This window comes from Monopterus albus, unplaced genomic scaffold (assembly GCF_001952655.1).
Source record: "Monopterus albus unplaced genomic scaffold, M_albus_1.0 scaffold89.1, whole genome shotgun sequence".
Classification (NCBI taxonomy): Eukaryota; Metazoa; Chordata; class Actinopteri; order Synbranchiformes; family Synbranchidae; genus Monopterus; species Monopterus albus.
In genome coordinates, this window is record NW_018127969.1 from 1,654,634 (window position 1) to 1,662,256 (window position 7,623).

Sequence of the window (7,623 nt, forward strand, 5' to 3'; positions counted from 1 at the left end):
AGACTTGATTACACACAGGTGGATTCTATTTATCATCATTAGTCATTTAGGTCAACATTGGATCATTCAGAGATCCTCACTGAACTTCTGGAGAGAGTTTGCTGCACTGAAAGTAAAGGGGCTGAATAATTTTGCACGCCCAATTTTTCAGTTTTTTATTTGTTAAAAAAGTTTGAAATATCCAATAAATTTCATTCCACTTCATGATTGTGTCCCACTTGTTGTTGATTCTTCACAAAAAATTACAGTTTTATATCTTTATGTTTGAAGCCTGAAATGTGGCAAAAGGTCGCAAAGTTCAAGGGGGCCGAATACTTTCGCAAGGCACTGTATTAAACACCTTTCACTTTAAAAAGGGGCGGAGACCCGGAGGAAACTGAGTTTCCCGAACAAAACCTGCTCCCCAGCAGGTTAGGTTCACAGAGTAAGTTGCCATAGTAACTGACTCTGAGTTTAGATTACCTCTCTTTGTGAAACGGGTTTAACTTACCCCGCTTTCACGGGTTTAAGTTACTTCCGTTTCTGAAACCGAAAACTCCGAGTTTCCCTCATTTCGGGGTTAACAAACTCTGAGTTTCGACAAAACCACCTTCTTGAAATAGGCCCCTGGCTGACCTAGATTTTGGCTAACAGGGAGGATGCTCTGTTTACAGATGACTTTACGCTAGCTTCTCTAGCTAACCAGCTAGCGTTAGCCGTAGAGCGACGAGTTCATTTCATTAAGGTATTATTCAAAAGTGGTGCAAGACACATGAACGATATGCATGTTAAAATTTATCTTATACATTTGTAGTATTCGTGGGTCCTTCAAACCTCTCAGTCAAACCACACTTTTTTCAACAATCATAAACCGGTACTGTTAGCTAACTCCCCAGTCTTAGCTTAGCCTAACGGAAGTCAAGACTATCAGTGGGTTAGCTAGCTGGCAGAATGTCGGAAAAAACATAGGCTAATATATCAGTGTTGTAAATAAAACATACTGATAAAAAACTATAACTCCGCTCTTCGTATATATGTTACATTCTTACCTAGCGATTGGTTTAAAATCTATCCAAATGATCTCCAGGTAAGGCTTTGTTGGCCTCCGTCGTTTCACTCGGACTCCGCTGCTGCTTCTGGAGGATTAACAGGAGGGAAGTGACTGGCTGGGGGTGGGGAGAGGATAACAATACAGTACTATACCAACGTTAACAATTACACCTCACACATGCAATACATTTAGCACTACCAACAGTCCAATCCTATTCAAATATAATCAGAAATATTTAAATAACCATGAAGAAAAGAAGCAAATCCTCCTATTTTAGATGCTGAAACATTAATATAAGCATACTTGCAGGGAGAAATGACTTAAACAATTATCAAGATAGTTATTTATACATTTTCTCAGTCTTGTAGATTAACAAATCATTTCTGCTTTACTTGTACATACTGTTGGGTAGTTTAATTTACAACAAAGCATCATATTTTATAAGCACTACATATGTTTTGCATGCACGACAGTAAATGTGTATGTAATGTAACTACAGCTGTGAAGAAAGTACAATATTTCCTTCTGAAATGTAGTGAAAAATACTCAAGTAATGTATTAAAAACCTCAGATTTGCATTCAAGTACTACTGTATCATTGGGGGAATGTAACTCACTATATTTTAACTTGTCATAGAGCACAGGTGTTACTAATAACTGTGGCTTCTAAGTCTTGACAGTGTGACAGGAAGCTAGCATGAATAATACCAGGAATGAACGTAAAGCAGTTTAACAGAATTCATCCATCATTAATATATTTAATTATACCTCTGCTTTTCCTTCTATGCTGTGCTTTCAAAACATCTTCTGTGAAAAGGCTAAAATTAATTAGGTCTTAAAATAGATTTTAACACAAAGCCTAAAGACGTAAAGCAGGACTCACCTTCATCTTGCAATTCATGTGCATGTTCTTATACTTCCAATACAACACAGTATGATGTACTTTAGTGTTACAAACCAGTTTAAATGCTGTGAACCGGTGGATTGCCAGGCCCCTATGGGTCTGGGTCCCCAGAGGGCAGTTGCCAACTATGACTGTTATGTAATCCATCCATATGATGTACTTGTACTTTAATATTCATATTTTATGGTTCTTTTTATGTATCCACAACACTTCAGAGGGAAATATTGTGCTTTTACTCTGATCTGAGAACTTCTCCAACACTGCACATCTACACGAGAGAGACCACAATCTTGTAAATTACTTACTGTATACACAGTTGGTCGAAACATAGAAGCTTCATGACTGTAATAGAGATGGTAATAATTTAAATGAAATGGATCATTTCACACTGATATATTGAGGCAAAGACAGACAGGGAGCAGCCGTCTGGTTTCAGTTGGTGCAGCAGTGTATTAATAACTGCAGCTTTTACTCTAATCCTGATAAGAGGCTTTCTCAGAGGCTCAACTCCACCTCATGGAAACCGACTCAGGCGTATTTCCATGAAAACAGCAACACTAATACAGTACCTCATATTCATCTGTGCATTTACGAGACCAGTCATTCAACAGCATAAAGGGAAAAAAAGCACTTCAAAAAGATAAAACATTTCTGAGGTTAACTTCTCTGAAATCCACAGGCGTGTATCATCTTCTGAGAAAAAACTGTGTGTAAACAGACATCCATTAACAGCTGACAGCAGTTTTCCGCAACCAGCCTTTGAGGTCCACTGGCAACGCTTAAGAGGGTGTGTTTTACATCTTCATATGGAAGATATCTGATTTTAGAAGATGATACTGTACATAAAATAAGTATGACATATGCACAATACTCGGTCTATTTGATCTCTTAAAATGGATTGATGTCAGCCTCCAGTCTGCATGTCATGTAGTGTCAGCCTGATCTCTATCTGTCCACACTCATATTGGTAAAACATCTCTCATCAATGTACCTTCAGATATTAAAATGATACTGTGATTGGATTTGATCACTTCCGATAAAAACCCAGACTTGCAAAATGAAGAAAGTCACTACAGTGACACTGAGCAGTGAACAAAGCTGTTAGCTCACTGTTACCTTAGCCATGGGTTCATCAGGTTCACTGATTTCATGAAGAGTGAGTCAACATACCTCTTTACAACAGAAAGTTCTGGCACAACTTCACCCACTGTCAAGGTGCACAGATTAAAAAAAAACTAACTGGAAAAAAAAGTCCAGCAACAATTGTAGTATTTTGAGCAACTTTAAAAAAAAAAGACCAACTTGTTTCGGCATAAAGCCTTCGACAGGGTCTGCCAAAGGCACACAACAATTGAGCTCTAGAAATAACACAAATATTAAAAAAAAAAAAACTCTGACGAAGGCTTTATGCCGAAACATGTTGGTCTTATTAATAAAGTTGCTCAAAACACTGCGAGTGTTGCTGGATTTTTTTGCTTTTCAGGATACCTCTTCACAAATTTAACACCACTACGATGAAACACAAATTATCTGCTGGAACATCTCAAACAGTAGTTGTTTTTTCATTGATTTATTATTGATTAATTTTGGCTGCTCTGTAGAAAACATTGGGGAGCACTGGTCGAACAACATGCAAAACATTCAATCTCTCCTTACTGGTAGTAAATGAGGAACTTACATATTGGTATTGTAGAAATAAAATGAATTTACAATAGCTGCAAAAGATTTAAAAAATGTAATTCTGTAGTAAGACTGAGCTCACACATGAGTGGTGAGGTCACACTGAGGTTTAATGTACCTAAACCATTACATTCTTCCTTTTGTCCAGTCTCTGGGGTGTCAGACTGTCCCAGGTTCACAGTTTCTGGTCCTGGAATGTGACCTGTTCCTGTCTCTGTGTCACGTGTCAGAGGGACAGAGACCCTCAGATATGGAAAGGGTAGTCCTGCAGATAGTGCAGCAGACGCTGTGGGAGTGGCAGCTGGTCCAGATGTTTCATGTGTCTGTTGATGGTGAGGCGTGCCAGGTGCTGCAAAGAAGGGAAGGCCTGTGGTTTGTGTAGGGGGTACATGAGCTTTAGAGGGACTCCGTTGCCTCTAGCAGAGTGTTGGACAGAGTCAGGCTTTGTTTTGGAGTGAAAAACAATTATCAAGATAGTTATCTATACATTTTCTCAGTCTTATAGATTAACAAATCATTTCTGCTTTACTTGTACATACTGTTGGGTAGTTTAATTTAAAACAAAGCATCATATTTTATAAGCACTACATATGTTTTGCATGCACGACAGTAAATGTGTATGTAATGTAACTACAGCTACATTTATGCCTGGTGAATATAACCATTTGAATTGCCTTTGGGTTGGGTTTGATTCCTGCCAAGGAAACTCACTCTAATTTCTTCTTACATATGACCCTCAATAATCAGAAACAGAACAACTTTGACTATCACAATGAAAAGAACATTTGTCTCAGATTTTACCCAAACAGTATGCATAGAATAAAAATTTAATGGGCTTAATCAACAAATGTATACATAAGAACAGCATGACTGTACAGGAAGTGGAAAAGTACAAATATGAACAGGTGTTACAGCATCAAGACAAGTTGTAAAAAATGAGTAAATGTATATATGGGTAGCAAAGTTGGTGCAAACAGCTAGATGCCTCATTTTTGTGAAGTTAAAATGAGCGAGCTGCTGGTGTACCTGAGGTCTGTAGATACTGGAAGGTGGTGGTGATGCAGCGGAGGTCCTCTGCTGGGTCCCAGGGCAGAGAGGATCGTGGGCAGCATGAACCTCCTCGCTGCTCATTATGAAGAGTGGTCACTGTGCAGACAACCATTTCTGACAACAGCAGACATGTCAAGGTAATGTTCATGCTGAGGCATTAACAAAACAATAATTTGTATATGAGGTATGTGAGGCATGATTGCTATGCAATTTATGCTTCATTTTACTCACAAGAAAATAGTAGACTAAAACAGATTTTGCTTAACAAATATATGTACAGTGCCTTGCGAAAGTATTCGGCCCCCTTGAACTTTGCGACCTTTTGCCACATTTCAGGCTTCAAACATAAAGATATAAAACTGTAATTTTTTGTGAAGAATCAACAACAAGTGGGACACAATCATGAAGTGGAACGAAATTTATTGGATATTTCAAACGTTTTTAACAAATAAAAAACTGAAAAATTGGCCGTGCAAAATTATTCAGCCCCCTTAAGTTAATACTTTGTAGCGCCACCTTTTGCTGCGATTACAGCTGTAAGTCACTTGGGGTATGTCTCTATCAGTTTTGCACATCAAGAGACTGAAATTTTTGCCCATTCCGCCTTGCAAAACAGCTCGAGCTCAGTGAGGTTGGATAGAGAGCGTTTGTGAACAGCAGTTTTCAGTTCTTCCCACAGATTCTCGATTGGATTCAGGTCTGGACTTTGACTTGGCCATTCTAACACCTGGATATGTTTATTTGTGAACCATTCCAATGTAGATTTTGCTTTATGTTTTGGATCATTGTCTTGTTGGAAGACAAATCTCCGTCCCAGTCTCAGGTCTTTTGCAGACACCATCAGGTTTCCTTCCAGAATGGTCCTGTATTTGGCTCCATCCATCTTCCCATCAATTTTAACCATCTTCCCTGTCCCTGCTGAAGAAAAGCAGGCCCAAACCAGGATGCTGCCACCACCATGTTTGACAGTGGGGATGGTGTGTTCAGGGTGATGAGCTGTGTTGCTTTTACGCCAAACATAAGATCCCCCATGACTCTTCCTGTCAACCATAACAGTCACTGATTACACAATAATAATTAAAGTGAAGTGAAAGGAATTGCCTAGCCTGTTGCATACATATACATAGCCTATTGTATACCTGAACACATTTATAGTACACGTGCTTCCATAAAAAACAATTAATTTAAAAAAACAATAAAAGAAATACTGCTAATTTTGATAGAATAATTTGAGCTGTACTGCAGCGTACACACTTATAATCAAATGTCCTAATGCCAAAGTTTGCATTTGAAACAATCTTACCTTAAATCAAGCAAAATCATAAGGACTGGAACCAGTTTGAAAAATTCTTGCAGTAAATAAATACTTATCATAAACTAATTTAGCCTCTGATGACAGCAAAAATAAAGATTCCTTATAAAATGAGAGAAAATAGTTGTGTGTGTCACTGCTAGTCTGTTACAGGCAGAACTGACACAGAGGTGGAGTGTGGGCGCTCTTTATTCAACTGCAGGGCAGAAAACAGCTCAGGTCAGTTTGGACCCATGGTGATTCCAGGAATCTGCTTCCAAGAAAGGTTTTGTGTTTCATTGCCCGCAGTAACAGACAGGCTGCAGCCAGCAGCTTCACTGAGCTTTGTCAGCACACAACACACACACACACACACACATACACACACACACACACACTGTGCAGATTTAAAAATAAGATGCAGATTTAAATAAAAACTGCTGACTGCTGGAATTAGTGAAAGTTTGGTCTGCAATAATCTGTTAGTCTACTGTCAAAATAATGCAGAATGAAGCATTTCACAATAATTAGCATGGCGGTCATTTAGCATATTAATGCCTGATTCAAATGATTTATTTCATAATGTCTATGAATTTAAAATAACTTTTATCAATTCAATATTTATTAATTGTTTACAACTGACCACATTTTGACTTATATAGACACTGATGTCATTGTCTGTTCTTGTTTTTAATCTATGCATCTACTCTCTTCACCTAGTTTTATTGTATGTATTCCTCTCGTTCTCTCTCCAGGTTCCCCAGCGTGCCCTGAACAAAACTTTTTCAGCCACTAATTATGTCTTGACATTTTGAAGACATACTGACTTCTGCCATGACTCAGTTAATTTCCTGAAAAACAAATCAATCATTTCCACCACAATGGTAATTTTCTTCGCGGTAATATAACAAGGTTCATCATCACCCATGCTACAGTTCCCATGTACAGAGATAATGACCACTTGAAAACTGCCATTCAGCTCTGAACCTTGTTTCCAAGAAAAAATGTTCACATCATCCATCTTTCTTGTGAGGTATAAAGCAGCAGAGTGCACAGCTGAAGGCTTCCGAGTAGGCACCTTCCTGGAAAACACACACAACAAACTGAACTCTACTACTGAGCCATGATTCCCGCTGCTGCTGCTGGCATGCATGACTATTAGGTATCACACACAATCAGAGTGAAAGAGAAAAAGACACAAAGACAAGAAAATAAAGAAAATATTTTACTGTAGGATCATGTAAAACAACAGCCTTCAACTGAATGTAGTTGCACATTGATTGTGTGACTGAAGAAGGCAACTGTAAAAGTGATGTGACTTAATTTACATGTGGTAAAGTGTGCACCATGGGCACAACATAGGCCTACTGCACAGTGTAAAGGACCACCCAACAGACACTTCAGAGCCATTTCCCAGTGAAGTTTAATCAATTATAACTGACAAAAAGCATTTTAACCCAGTTTCTGAAGTCTTCACTGGCTGCCTGACAAGGCTCCAGTAAATCACTGCACCTGTCAATGAGCCCAGCATATAACCACCCATATAACCACAACTTGTCATTTTAATATTTTGGTATTTGTAGCAATTAAATAAAAATAATATACAATATCCTAATTAGTGAGCTTTAGAGGTGTCTGTTCAGTGGATTTTGTTACCTTTGGACAGAGC